General features: G+C 48.1%; 1 protein-coding gene across 4 annotated transcripts in view; it reads right to left on the minus strand.

The window, feature by feature from the left end:
• Positions 1 to 15,787, minus strand: part of Zbtb16 (zinc finger and BTB domain containing 16) — a 180,912-nt gene that overhangs the window by 63,343 nt on the left and 101,782 nt on the right. The gene's annotated exons all lie outside the window — the stretch shown is intronic.

Below are 15,787 nucleotides of genomic sequence, written 5' to 3' on the forward strand. Positions count from 1 at the left end.
AGGAGCTAGCCCAGACCTGAATAGGTGACCACCCATTCAGGTCTCCCTGAGGAGAAGAAATGAAACCAGCGTGACTAAGACAGAGTCTAGGTAAGATGCCCCATGAAAATGAAAGGCCAGCTCCGCTGGATGGGTAGACAGGAAGGAGCAAAGCAGATACCAACAAGGAGGGACATGCGCCGTCGCTGCCTCATGATTCATGAAGAAGCATACACTACTTAGATACACACCCTCAGTGTGTGCAAATTTAGCTCACTGGTGACCTCTAAACTACCCCTTGAATCTGACCACCTAACATCCTGCAAAAATTTGCAGTACTTTGAAGATTATCTCAAAACTCCTTCTAGGATGCAACCAGCTCTTGTTGGCATACTCTTTCATGCTTTGTTTTCCACCTAACTCTCCTCTAGCCAGGGTGAGCTTCAGTGAGTCCCTGAAGGGGCTGCCTTCCTCCTCATTACTGCCCATTCTTCCACACCTCCCCTGCCTCTCTGGATCCCTCATGTCCTCAATCCCCAGTCATCCCTGATACCTGTGCCTTCACAACTGGGCACGGTGACTCATCTTTCTGTTGCCACAACACCCTGTGAGCCTGACTCTCTGAGAAACCATTATCATCTTGTGTACAGCTATATCTGCCTCACTCATGGTGGGCGCCTATGACGACCTCAACTCCATCAATATTCTAAGAGCCAGCAAGAGCCATCCTTACAAAGCTCAACCCCAAAGTGTCACTGTATCAGTGGGACCCATCACTCCACAGGCTCAGTAGTTTTCTGCATCTTATCGAAGGGTCACCAATCTCAAGTCTTAGTGCTTCTTCTTCAGAATGTCTTCATGTATGCATGGTTCCACTGTGTGGGGATAATCCTTACCTGACCTGACCTTTGCAGTATGAGTCCTGAAACACTGGAAGATTCAAGGCTGGGTTTATATTGTCTGATCCTCCCTTTTAGACTATATATTTCCTCGCACTTCTTTATGTAAGAGATCTGCAGTTTGTACTAGTTCTCAATTCCTTCTTTTTACCTCAGGGTCTTTGGTAACCTGACCAAGCAAGCCAAACAACTCCATAGCCAGACTGTCCCTTAGCACCTTCTTTAGGCAGTGCCAACTCCCCTTGTGTTTCTGTCCTGGTCTCACTCTTGTTTATTCCATATTTTTCATGTTCAAGGCCATGTGCCAAGGTCTTGCCCTCCAGCTGCCACTGCTCTGACCCTTCCGATCTGCTCTGTAATGCTCAATGTGTCCAAGCTCTTCCTTTATGTGTGTCCAAGAGTCTTAGCGATACCTTGTGAGAGCCAGGTAACTGTTTTGCACATTTGTAGCCCCTACAGCTATTTTCAATCCACCTAGGATTCCCCACAGATTCACTGCACACCAGGGACGATGCTAAATGCTGAATGCGCATTACTTCATCACGTCCTAACAATAACATCTGGAGTCTGCACCACTACCGCCCTCTACTTAGCAGATGAATGCCCACAAGCTCAGAGAGGTTAAGGATGTGCCAGCTCTAACACAGAACAGAGGGCAGCCACAGATGTGCAGCTCAGCAGCCTGGCTTCAGAACTCTTAATCCTCCTTATCTTCAGCTTCCTAGGGCTTCCATCTGCAAAGAAGCCTGATAGATAAAGAAGCAAGTGTCTCACTCCCCTCCAACAACAAAACCAAATCCAGTTACCCATTTTATGTATCAGGGTTTCATGTCAAATTGTATTTGGAAAAATGGTTCCAGTACTTTTTTTTTTTTTAATTGAGGATGGACATGACTGTGTGTGCCCATTTGTAAAGCCAGCACTCAGGAAAATGAAGCAGAAGCATCATAAGCTCAAGACCAGCCTGGGCTACATGGTGAGTTCCAGGTTAGCCAGGGGCTACAAGTGAGTAAGTCTGGAAATCTGTGCCTTAAAAAATAAGAATCAAAATACAGAAGCTTAAGCAGCAAGGAACAGTTCTTGTCAATGACAAGTACGAGGACTGTAGAGCACCAACAACCCCAGCCTCATTGGGCACCTGTACTCCCAGTAACGAACAGGCTGTATGTGCCCTAGTCTGTGTTTGGTACAGAGTTGTCTGAATAAATGGGAGGGAAAGCACTCCAGGGCAGATATAAAATTGCTGAAGAGACTTCAAATTAATTATAGGCATCTGCCTCAGGTGACTGGGACTGAGTTTTACCTGGAGGCAGAAGGAGGACGACAGACAACCTCCGGGTATCTCAGAGAGCCACAGGATCTCCTCAGGCCAAGCACCTGGCCCATGGCTTACAAAGCTTTGAAAACGAAGCCAAAAAAAACTTCTATGGGGATAATGGCAAAGCGGTGTCTGTGTGTTCCGAGGTGACAGCTAAGACCACTTTCATCTATGTTCCAGGGGAGGGAGCACACAGGAAATGCTTCAAAAGGCAGAAAGGGTCAGGGTGGGGAAGCTGGGGCTGGATGGAGTCCCAGCTCCCTCACAATGAGCAACTTCCCCTTGGCCTGAATCATTAACCATCAATGATTTTCGGTGGATTTGCGAGGGATCTGATTCTCTTTGGTTGTGTCTGTTCTCATAGCTCCCTGAAGATGGCTGGGAGGGGCGGGCACCTCATGGGCTCAGCCATTGCTTTGGAGCCCTGCAGTCGTAATCGAGTTAGGAACCCAATAGTGCTGTGAGCTTCAAAGGGATGTGGCGTGGAGAGGTTTTTAGAAACAGCCATCAATGGGGCTGTAGGAAGCATCTCACTTTCATGGCAGATGAGCAGAGAAAGGAAGGAGCGAGGGAGGAAATGAAGGGCAAATGTGCACCACCACCCAGGGTTCAGATGAAGATAAACAACAGACCAGCAAGCACTGGCTACTAAAAGACCACTTCCTCCTTCTCTACCTAACCACATCTGGTAGCCTTCAGTGTCCCCCTCACTCCGCACTTGCCGAAGTCACCATATTAAGCCACATCCCTTTGAAGCTCACAGCACCATATTAAGTGTGTGAAAAGTCCCTCTCCTCCAGGGACTCTGGGTCAGACTCCCTGTTCCACTTGGAACCACAGATGAGGGCTCCCACTGCTGGCTCCCATTCATGAAGCCCTACTATTCCTTCCACACCTCCCCCAGAAACCCTGGCACCCCAGACTCTCCAGGGTGAGGATCTAAGACCAGAGCAGAGTCCACCAGACGAAATCCCCTCTTCTAAGAAGGCTGTACATTAAATTGTCTCTGTAATGGCTGGCTCAGAGGCAGAAATATTTGGCAGCCCTGAAATTAAAAGTGATAAATTTCCTCGCCAAGCTTTGATCGATAATAGAGGCCTCATCTGTTAATCAATAAGACAGTCTCTGCCTGCTTACTGCGCGTATGCTGTTCATTGCTACCTTCGTTCGGTATGATGTCCGGTTTGCATTCAAAGCAACTCAAATGTGCATAAACCACAGGGCTACTCCTGTGCATTATGGTGACATCACCTACCCCGATACATTTAGAAAGCATCAATGGAAAAGCTGGGGGATAGATAGAGTGTCAAAAATGGCCATGCCAGATAAAAAGAGGGTGAGTACATATGGGCCTAGAAGCAACATTTACCCTGGAGCTCATCCCAGAGCCAAAAGAACTCCAGGGACAGAACTGACATTGCCATGACTGACACATCCTTCCTACAAGAGGCTGTTTCATGGGTACCCATCCATAAAGCCAGGAGGTGGGTGACAGTGTCCTCATGGAACTTATGATTGAACTGCAAAAGCAGTTAAAACACAAAAAAACAGAAACAAACAAACAAAAAGCCAGGCCAGGTAGTGCTGTGTGACACAGGGACAAGCTGGGTGAGGAGAGACAAAACGATGTTTTACGAGATCGGAGCAGCAGCCTCCGATGAGTTGGCATCTTCGTGGGGAAAACAGAGAAGGGGAGAGATGTTAAGCAGAAGAAGAACAGCAACTGCAAGGAAGGGGAGCTGATCCCAGCCAATCCTTTCTATCAGTCACAGTGGACAAGGAGAACCGGGGCCCAGAGCTGAGTCAAACACTTGCTGCTGTGCACATCACACAGGACTAAAGTCTTCTCACATCAATGAACCTACGGCTACCTGACTATAAAATGGGTTTGACTATATCCATCTAATTCTCTTTAGATGATTAAATTACGTTTTAACCTATTGATATGGGGTGGGGCATGCCATGGCAGGAATGTGAAGGTTAGTTTTCTCCATGTGGGTCCCAAGGACAGAACTCAGGTTTGGTGACACGTTCCTTTACTCAGTGTGCCGTCTCACTGATCCCTTTGTTGTTTCTTTGAGGCAGGTGCCAAATAATAATAAATATGAAACTCCTTGTTGCTTAGAGATCACTGGTGTTATTAATACCTCCCAAGATGGTTGCGTTGTGGTAGAGGGCGTGGAAGCTGGGTCAGACAGAGTAGTTTCAATTTGGCAGAGGAACTCACCAGCTAGTACACTCAGGGAGCTCTGAGTATGCCGAGTCACCTGTAAAATGTGATCAGGAAGGGTTGGTCCCTCAAGTGAGTCAAGGGCACAGCCTTCTGATTGTGGGTGGAGACAGAGCACCACGAAACAGTACTAGCCCATCATTGCCACCCCATATTCCTTTAAAGCACTGCCTTTGTGCAATTAAAGTATGATTGATTTTACTGAGATTCAATGCACTGGTACTTGAGGGCCATTTATCTTGTATAAAGTGAGTCTCATGTCTGTAAAGATATATTTCAAAACACACACACACACACACACACACACACACACACACCTACCTCCCTTGTCCTGTTGATTTAAAAGGGAGTGATTGTTTTGTTGAGGAGAACAAAAAAAAAAAAAATTAAAATCTGCCATAGAACCAATATGTCAGCATCAACAACAATTCATTTACCCAGCTCTTAAATCTTTTGGGGATGAGCCCCTAGAGCCTCTTGCAATGTGCCTGCTTCTCATTTCTGTCCTTTCTTCCCCAGAATCTTGGAAGCTCTATGAGAGTAGACCTGGGTATAAAACTGGTCTCAGAAGGAGACGGTGGGCATTCGGAGCACTGCCAGGCTGTTGCCTGGGAGGGCAGGGGGAAGAGGTGGGGTTGGCAAAATCCTGAATTCTCTACAGGCCCTTTGTAGAAATCCAGGACATGTTTGTTTCTGGCTGAGATTCAGGAACCTCATAGGAAAAGAAGAAAAAGTTAGATAAGTGGGGGTCCCATTTCCCCTTGGCCCACTGTGTGCCCCACAGCAACAAACTCCTCCCTTGACTTCAGTATACTCTGAGTGTCCCATCTCCAGGCATCAGGAGGTCAGGATGGACACTCACTCACTGGAGTGATTGGCCTTTGGGAACACCCTCACCTCTAAGTTTATCTGAGGACTAATAAGCCTGATTGTTAGAGACAGACAAAGAGACATCCTTGGTCCTACCAGATTCCCAGGGTTACCCACATACCAGAGCTCAAGGAAGCTCTCAGTATCTGGCACAGAGAGTTGCCTGAATAGCTAGGGTTTTCCAGGGTCACTTTCCCCTTGTGAGCCCCACTCCCTGGTGCCACCCAGGTAGACAGAGGCCACAGGCAAATGCATAATCAGGTAAAGGCTTGGTGAGAAGAAAAGGTATAGATAGTATAGCCTATTTGAGACTGTAGCTAGTCTAAGATTTCAGCAAAGTGGGGGTGGAGGGGTAGGAGTCCCACCCTTAACCCCCACCCCACCTCCACATCCCTGGCACAAATCAAGACCAGTCAAAGGCACTAGCAAAAACATAAAGCTTTATCTGAATGCCAGGATTCCAATGACAGCAGAGCTGAGGGCCACTGGAAGCCATGACACTCCCCACAGTGCCTATTCCTCTGGCAGCTTCTTGACAAGTACTAAACCTCTCCCTCATCATCCTAACTAGAAACGGGGCTGGGAGTAGGGGTTGGGGTCCTGGGCATGTAGAAATCAAGAAAAGATACTACACACAATCGGATGCAGAGGGACGTCTCTCTAGGGAAGCCATGCTGAAGCCAAAAGAAAGGAAAAACAATTCAAAAATCCCTCCTTTTTCAAAGCCTTCCCAACCCCCACACTAATAATAATGTTTTGAAAAGGAGCCACTGATGGGGTGGGGGTGGAGACACCTAGTGCCTTGCCAGCATCTGATGTTGAGTAGTGTGTCGGGTTTTTTTTTTTAATTCCTCGCGATTTTAAAATAAACATCTTGAATGTTCTGATGAGATATGCCTGCCTGCTTACATAAGGAAGTACAGAGTGTACCAAAACAGCAGACCCAAAAAAAGCATAAGCTGTCAGAACAATGAGTACAGACTCAGGCATTTTACAACAGGCCACGGTGTACAGTTTTATTTACAGTACCTCTTATCAGACAGAGAACAGCACACTGGCTGCCAGTTCCAAAGGCCAGCACTGCGTGTTCCTTCCCTCAAGGAGCTGTGTACTCCCGGAGAGAGCTGCCTGCAGCCTCACACCCGCTTTGGCTCTCCCTAGCTCTCGCCTTCTCCTTTATCAACAAAATGAAAAAAAAAAAAAAGCTGGGAAGGATCAGTTTTTGTAAGGGACACAGGACGGAAAGGGGGGGAACAGGTGGGCAGATGCCACCGAATAGAAGTCCATCAGTCCCGGAATTGGCCCAGGATGGGGTTCTATGGTGCCACAGTTGACACTGCAGCAGGGACACTGGCCCCACTCATTGCAGAATAGGAGATAGAGAGGCCAGGGGATGCAAGGTCCCAGATCAAAGGGAGGGTATAGAAAGCCAAAGGTGTGCGTGGTGTGAGCTGAGGGTGGCCCCATGTGGATCCGGCTGTTGACTTGGGAAAGGCTATTACCTCATATATGGCTCAGGGTCTACTCTGCAGAAGAGAAGACCTGGTGATGGGTTGGGGGACGCCAGCAGGGCACTGCTAGATCTGAGAGTACCATGCCTAACTGATGTACTATAGCTGGAGGAGAAGCATGGTGCCCAGTGCCCTCAGATCTCACCAGAGTCCTGGAGTCTCTGTCTCAGGGCCCATAGGAAAAGGAAGGCCCATATTCCTCCCACCTGAGCAAGAAAGTCTTTGAAAGAGGGTCTGCCATAGTTCTTAACACCAGTCTGGCCTGATGGCCCACACCATAATCTCAGCACTTTGGAAGAAGAGTCAAGAGGATCAGGAGTTCAAGGCTACATGAGACCCTCTAGGAGGCTTAAAAACACCCCCAACACACACACACACAGTGGAAAGCTGAATAGTAATGTCATTAAAAAATATGCATTCTAGAATCCAAGAGACCTTGGTCCAAGTCTGAATTCTACCATTCCTAGCTATCAGCCTGAATGAGTGACTTCTTTCCTGCATAATTAAGTGGTGATTAATTTAAATTATACAAGTAAAGTCTTTACATGTACATACAGTAATTGTTCAATAAATGATACATGTCATAAGCATCAATAAATGTACCATCAGATTCCCCCAAAGTTAATATATGAGATGCATAAAACAAACAAATGATACAAGGAACATACTATAACATTTGGGACACACTTTCCACCCCAGGAAAGTGAAAGAAAAAGAAATGAGAAAAATCTTCTACTTTGATAATTCTTTCTTCAGCAGAAGTTAAGGAAAGACAGGTGTCACTAAGCAGTGTGACAGAGTGTGACTCCCAGGGGACCACAGTACAAAAGAACAGTTACCAGGACAGGCAGAGTCTGGGAGGTCAAAGACAAGGTGCCTCTCCAGTCCGTTCCCATCATTACTCACAAGCAATTTAATGTCATCATTATCTTCTAGCCACCGAGAAGGTAGCATGCAAAACGACTCACTGCTGACTAATTTCAAAGAAAACCCAAACCTGATCGTATACTGATTACAGTTACACACATACACACAAATCATCTTCAAGTCTCAAGTCTTACCTGGCTACTGTCACTGGCCCTACTTCCCCCTAGTAACTTCGGTAACTAGGTAAGCGAAGCCCACCAATGCCTCCTACTATAAGGGCTGTGAAGGATGAGGCATCCTTCCAAACACGTTATATTGATGAGGGCCAACGCTAATGGTCAAGCCCGGGGTGGTCCGCAGTGTGGTGGTGCTGGGTTCCTCTTATTGTTAGTGGTACAGTGAGAACTCTGAAGCCTTACATCTCTCTCTGAGAGGGGACTGTTTACCTTCATACAAGAGTTTAAATAAGAACCTGTGTGAAGAACCTCGTAGATAGGAGGTGTCCAAGTCATCATCACCAGGGTAACAACACATGAGTTTAATGTCCTCACGATGATGAATAGCAGCCCCCAGGTTTGTGCCTCCCTTGGTACCCTCAGCCCCCGAGGGAAAGTCCCATTGCGGAGAGTAAATGGCCCAGGTAGATGAGACACCTCCTCGACACTCTTGGATACGTATTCCCCTGCTTGGGAAGGAAGACAAGGTCACATTTCCACGCAGCATGGTAAATTAGCAGCTCCAGAACAATGAAGATGTCCCCAAAAGCAACAAAGAAAATGCATCCAAGGTCTCTGACTGTCACTGCCTGGGCTGTGTGACCATGGGTGAGCCTTGCCTATCCCTCTGTAAATGGTCAAGTCTTAAAGTTTAAGAGAGAAAAAGTGATGGAGTGGGGCAGGCAGAGATGCATCTGGAAAGTTACCAAAAAAGAAAGAAAGAAAGAAAGTGTACAAACTCGAACATGACTGCTCCCAGCCTTGGCACTGGGAAGGCTGACCCTGGCTGCATTCATCGAGGGCTGGGTGCCTCCTTTTTGCAGGGAAATCTTTGATGGACTGGAGGGAACAGAGTCCAGTGCCAGAGCAATCATTAGCCAGGGCCCAGGATGCACCAAAGAGGCCACACTGGAGGCTGAGGGCTGAGCCCCTGGGGCACTGAACTTTCAAGTGTTCAGAACAATTTTATCTAAGGGAGTTGGTAATGACATATTGGCTAAGTTCTTTTTTAAAGCCAAGGAAATAACAAGGGGAATTTTAGCCATCTTATGGGAATACAAAAATCTCATACTGTAGACGTCTTTCTTGTTGACCCCATTGTGGGGTGGTCAGGTGAGAGGTTCAGTATAGTAAGAGGGATCATGCCTGGCACCAAGCAACTCCAAGGCTGTCTGTTACCTGAGACTTGGAGCTCCTCTTCTCATCTTTAAATACCATGCGCCTCCTTCTGTCACAACCTCAGACTGCCTGGTGTCAGGCTAACATGCATGCATGGACTGTGCTTCCCAGGGTAAGATTCACAAGGCTTCTTGGAGGGTAGATAAGAGGAAACCAGCCAGGTATGGGCACTCAGAGGGAGAGGCAGGGGGATCCCTGTGAGATTAAGGTCAGCTTGGTCCATATAGGAAGGCCCTGATGAAAGAAAGAAAAGAAAGAAAAGAAAGAAGGAAAGAAGGAAGGAAGGAAGGAAGGAAGGAAGGAAGGAAGGAAGGAAGAGGAAGGAAGGAAGGAAGGAAGGAAGGAAGGAAGGAAGGAAGGAAGGAAGGAAGAAAGGAAGAAAGGAAGAAAGGAAGGAAGGAAGGAAATAAAAAAAGAAAAAAGGGAAGAAGGGAGAGAAGGAAAGAGGGAGGGAGGGAAGGAGGGAAGGAGGGAGGGACGGACGGAGGGAAGAAACCAGAGCTATTCCAAGTCAGCATTGTGGCCCTGCCTAGCCTATAAAACTTTAAGCTCATGCCTGCCAATGCCATGGTTCTACCATCCCTCAATACTCCTACTGAGCTTGTACCAATCTTGTGGGAATGGGAAGCCTTCTTCCCCCAGGAGCATGCTGGTCTTCCCTTTCTCCAGGAAGCTCCTCCTTTTCTCACCAAGGATGATGTCCTGTCTTCCCAAAATGTGTAGATCTCTATGTGATCTCCATACAGACAATTCTCTCTTCTCCTCTCTTTCTAGAATCCTCCATATTTTCTCCCTACTCCTTCCATCTCTCTCCAATGCCACTTGCAACTTTGTGGTGTGTGCGTGTGTGTGTGTGTGTGTGTGTGTGTGTGTGTGTGTTAAATTTCCCTTAAGTAGTAATCATATTTCAACACTTGGCAAGACACAGCCTTTCTGAGGACTTCAAACATTGTCACTAGTGTGAACACTGCAGCATTTTAGAGAAACCATTTGGCAGGGATCAGCAGGCCCATTCTGTATCCTTCCCTTGACTGTGAGCTGTACAAGCCCCAGAGATGGTGCTTCCCTTCCAGAAATGGCACCAGGAAGCAACATCCGGCTCTCCCAGTTGTCCTGGCCAGGCTGTCTCCTCCGACTTTCTCCCTTTGGTATCTATGGAAGCAAAATGGTCTGTCACAAGAAACAATAGTATTCACTCAAAGTAGAGAAATGGACTTTCATGTTTACAAATGACAGTACTCTCAAAAGACCAAAACAGACCTGGTTTTCTTAGTTGACCTTCAGTTACCAAAGAGTTTCCCCTTTGTTTCATTCCTCCTGGGCATCCTTGGTACATTAACGCTTTGTTGAAAACATCCTCCCTCTTGGCTCCCAGGGTTCCCCACCCCCACCTTTCTCTGCATATCCCTCTGATAACATTCTCATTTACTCACTGCCCTAACCTCTTTACCTCAAACACACAAGGAGATTTCAAAAGAACAGGGGCTAAATAGGTAAAATTTAGGCCAAGCAATCCATTCTAAAATCTGGATTTGCCAATCATTTAGAATTAATCTCATCATTTGCTTCCCCTCCTCCACTCTCCTAGAGGATTCTTCAAATGAAGAGAGAAGCAACCAAGCTTTGCTGTTGGGGTGCCACTTTTGATGAGAGCTAGAAGAAGCCCCTCCACCTGATTTCCTTGCTTCTACTCCCATCACCCCATCTCAGACCTTGCACACCGAGGCCTGCCGCAATCCCTCTCCCTTCCTCTGAGCCCCCTCAGTGGCACCTTGAGGCTGCCAGCCTCTCCAGGCCTGCTGTGGCTTTCAGAAAACAGAGCAGGCCTATTTTTAGCCATTCTCAGCCTAAAAACCTCCCCAACACCCATTCAGCTTAATCGCTTTATTGAGGACAAGAAGCAAACTCTCTAGCCCGGTGCTTCTGATGTTAGGGAGTAGTAAAAAGTTCAAACCCGTTAGAAATGACACTCATTGGCTTGCCTTTGGTGTTTCTGAAACCCTAATTGTGGTTCCAGCCACGGATCTAAGGAACCTCGTAGGTTGTAGAGTCTGGCTCTCTGGCCCCCCGCGCCATAATTGAGGTGTTACATTACAGCCCCAACACTGCCGGCCTCAGGCTCAAAATTCAGAAGGCTCAAGGCGCCACACTTCTCAAAACAAAAATATTGCCTGTCACAATGAATGCCCATCTCCCCAGCTTGGGGGAAACTGTGACTGGCAGTTTCTGGTTCACGATATATATAAGGTCCAGTGGGTGTGAGGGGACTATGTCCAGGGTGAAGCCCATAGCGTTATTAAAGTGCTCCTGACAACTAAAATGACATCGAATTGCTGCTTGAAAACAGAGCGGTTTGTTTGGTGTAATTAGAGGACCTGCGAATTTGGTGTGTGCAGAAAATAGACTGCTGGCAGCGCTGGCGCACGCACCTCTGAGACTGTGGCTTCCAGAGTGTGAGGGTCAGCATTTGCAAGTGGGCAAGCTGTACCACATGAACTTCGAACTGGAGAAGCAGGAGCCTGGAAATCTCACACAAACAATAAGCATGGCTTCATCCATAAAATGGACAGGTAATAGCAACTAGAAACAGGTCTTACGGACATCTGATAAGCCAAAAGCTAATTCCTCTCTTTCCTTCTCTATTTGTTGTTGTTGTTAAGACAGAGTCTCATTGCTAGGTAGTCCTGGCGAACCTGATGCTCATGATGCAGTCTAAGCTGGCCTCAAACTCATGGTAATCCTCCTGTCTCAACTGCTGGGATTCTAAGCATGTGCCACCTTGCCGGGCCAGGCCCCACCCCCACCCCTTTTCCTTCTTAGACAAGGTGTCTGATGCACCTTCCTAAGATTCCTGCTTTTCGAAAGGCAGAGGCAGAAATGCCTCATTAACTTTCCTAGCTAATTTTACAATTTAACCAAACACCACATTTCTGCCTCCACTCAGCCAGCCTCTGACTGTGACAAACTTTTAATTGTGGATTAGAACGATTTAGTCCAGGCCAGAGACTGAAGGCAGGGGCTTGAAAACAATGCTGGGAAATGGCTCACTTAAAAACTAAACTAAAACCCAGTTTTACAGAGGCCCCTGGAGCCGAATTCAAGGCTGTGCCGGGCTGAGAAGTGAAGGAAGAAAGCCAGGCCAGCCATCTGTGTCAGAAGATGGAGTGCCTGAGCGACAATGACTTCCTGTCACCTTGGGGGGTGGGGCAGGGGCTATATTGGGAAGCCTAGTTACATGCTGTCCTCCTAGGGGCATGATTCAATGCGGATGGGTGGCAGGCCATAGGCCAGGCAGGGCCACCCAGAGGACATAATCAGCTTGGCCATGCCCTAGGGCTCCTTCCAAACCAAATCCAAGGTCCAGCTAGCAACCACTGAGCCCAAGCCCTGAGGGAAGCAGCCTTTACTCATACATTCTGATTCTAGTGGTAGGGTTCAATGAACCCAAGGATGTCCTGGAAAGTGTCACCCTCAATAACCCTACGGTAAAGAATCCTCCAGGCACCGTTAAATGCCACCCATGCTGGACAGATACACAGACAGACACACAGTCTGTTTTACCTGCCTTCCATGCCTGTGGGAGACACTGTCCTGGGCGTCTCCTTGCTCCTCATTCAGCTTCCTTGTTCCTGGGTCAGCCCTCAAGTTTCCAACCTGCTCCTCTGCATCCTACTCCACAACATGTGACTCCAGACCCCAAACCTCAATCAAGAGCAAACTAGCTCACAGCAGGCCTCTCTAACAGACCTACTGGGCTGTTTCCACTGGAGGATGCAGGCTGGGGAGGCAGTCATCACCTACGACAACAGAGTACTCCCAGAGTCTCATCCGCAGGCTTTGGTCTGTCCTGGGCTCATTTAAGGGAAGCAACTGAGGAAGACCCCAGGAAATGAAAAGTTTCGGGGCATTCTTTCCTTACCTGGAGTTACCTTGTTACTAGAATGACTGTGGCCTTGCATAATTATGCCAGCAGAACTCAGTGCCAATGAGCTCTCGGTGCTCAATTAACTTCTAACAGCCAGTGAGAGAGCTGGAGGTTTAATCCGCCTACCTCAGAAGGCTTTTTATCTCAACTACCTAATGAAAAGTTTAGAACTTGGGACGTGTTTTTTTTTTTTTTTCTTTTTCTCTGGCAAGTGAAAGAATTTTGTTCCAAATGGGCTTGGCTGAGGGAAAGAGAAAGGAGTGTGTCAACTACTGGGGGCCGTGGGAAGGGGGCTGAGTCTAGAGGAGGCATGTTTGTCATACTGAATCCTGGACACAGCCAAGTCCCTCCAACAGCCCTTGTTCCTGCCTTCAACCCGAAGGAGCTAGCCTAGTCATACTGATGCACACAGAGAAGACTTGTCATGTGACCTAAGGAGATGGTCTGAGGTTTGGGATGACCTTCAGTTGGAACAAGCCCTCACAGCTCCTCCACTGGTCTTCAGGGTGGCCCAGGGGCTTCAGTTCACCCAGGGGCAATGCTCTAAGCACTGTATCCACAGGCTGAGACTTACAGAACTCTCTCTCTCTCACACATCTACCTATCTCTTTCTCTCTCAGTTTGTTTGAGATTGCCCATAGGTTCTTGTGCATACTGAGTAAGTGTACTTACTACTAAGCCACACCCCCAACTCTCAGTCTTCTCATATAGCCCAAGCTGACCTGTAATTTTCTATCCTCCTGCCTCTGCCTCCCAAGTACTGGGATGCCAGGCACCCACTCACCCACAAAAGGTAACTTTCATTTTCACTGGAGTGCTTTTCAACCTGCTGATAGGGAGGGCCAAGATACCCTCTGGTGCCTGAGGACACTCAGATGCAAGGCATTGGGTTTATAAGCCTTTGATGTTCGCTACGGACACAGAAGCAGAAGGGCAGAGGTGCCTGCCTGGCTGGTTCTAGATCACCAATGTTCTCGTTTCTTCTCATCGGGAAAAGTAAGACACCCCTCGCCCCCCAGCCTCAGCTCCTCCAGGACACTACACCCAGAGGACCCTCACTCCCCTTTAAATACCACCAACCCTCTTCTAGACTACTTTCCTCACCACCACCACCCTCCCACACACACACATCCAAGCGATATTCCCACAACTCCAAACTCTCACAGCATCCATTCTTTCCTCTGTGGGGACAGTAAACACCCTTCCCTTTCCAGGTTCTTGTGAGCCTTTCAGCTGACTCTCTAGCAAAAGGTGTGTAAGGACCGTAGCGCCAAGTCCTGTCTGCTCTGCCTGGTTTGCCCACCACTGGTCCTCAGGCCAGCTGCTGACTTCTGAGTTCATACATGATGCTCTCTCCTCTCCTCCCTCTAAAACAGAGCCACATGTCGGTGGGATCCTGAATAGCAACTGCGTCTTTCTGCTTCCCAACCTTCACAATCTGGTTCCCACTAGGTGAGGATTTCATACACACACACCACACACACCAGAGAAGGTTCCAGCGTGCCCCACTGTGTGACTGGAGACAATGAGGTTGTTCTACAGTAGACAAAACAGTCTCGTGTCAAAAGATACAGCTCCACTGGACCAGGTCTGAAAGGCCAGGGAGAGCATACCTTTGTGATAAGTCACACTCCGAGAGGCTGCATACCTGTGGGGCTATAACATCCCACATCCTTTTGTCAGAGTGGTAGCACATGGTGGCTATCCCTTTTACTCCTGACCCCACGGTGCCTTCCCCAAAAGAAGATACCAGACCACAGGGAGCTGTCTCTTCCTGCCCCTCCTCTCCATGGGGCGTGGTAATAGAGAAGAAGGACATGACACTGCCAAGCTCTCCTTGAAGGTGAAGCTGCTTACTGACTGACCTATGAACCCTCTAGTGATGGTTCTCGGAACCACTTTCCTCCAGCCCTCCAAAGCACCACAGAAAAGTGTCAGTCAGGCAATCACTGAACATACACTGTCTTGGCCCAGCAGGAAAGGTTAACAGACCACACTGGCTCCCTGTGGCTGGCCCAGTGCAAGGCATCCAGTACAGTGCCTCCCACCTCAGAGCCCCAGCAGCCAAGGTCTCCCTCATCACTCCTCGCCATGCTTGCCTCCCCAATCTCTAAGGCACCAGTAGCTTCACAAACAGAAAAGCAAGAATTGTGACAGTCAACAGTGTGAAGCCAGGCTCAGGCACAGGGAGAGATCTAGGTGGAAACCAGCTCTGCTACCCCCTGGCTTTCTGATCTTAGGCTGAGCAATGGATACTTTAAGCCTCAGTGTCCTCATCTATAAAATAGCACCCGAATGTCAAAGCTGTCAGAATGCCCATGCTCCACGATGCCTGGAACTCAGCAGGTACACAGTAAATCTAAGTGCCTTTCTCTCTATCTCAATCCATTACCATGCACCCAAAGCCATTCACTTACTCAGTAGATATTTATTGACTGCCTACTATGTGCTAGGCTGTAGGGAGGCAAGGAAACAGGCTACTTACTGGTAAGTCCTCTGCCTCCCTCTTCTGGTCCAGACAGCTGGTCCCAGGGCTGGACGCAGCAAAGGGGAGCCTCCAGTGCATTTCCTGCCCCACGCCCACTTGTTTACACAGAAGGCCAGGTTCTAACCACCATTCAGGTTCCTATGCTAGGTGGTATGGGTGAATGGGAAGTACATGAATCACATGTTCCCGAGAAGCCTAGGTCCTAGTTCATGAAAAGGGCAAATGGGGGTGAAAAAAAAACCCTCCATAACAAAGAAGGTGACAGGTTATAAGAGGGGCTATCGATGGCTGGGAACAGTCAGATGA

The sequence above is a fragment of the Meriones unguiculatus genome, chromosome 1 (genome assembly GCF_030254825.1).
Source record: "Meriones unguiculatus strain TT.TT164.6M chromosome 1, Bangor_MerUng_6.1, whole genome shotgun sequence".
In the NCBI taxonomy this organism is placed as follows: Eukaryota; Metazoa; Chordata; class Mammalia; order Rodentia; family Muridae; genus Meriones; species Meriones unguiculatus.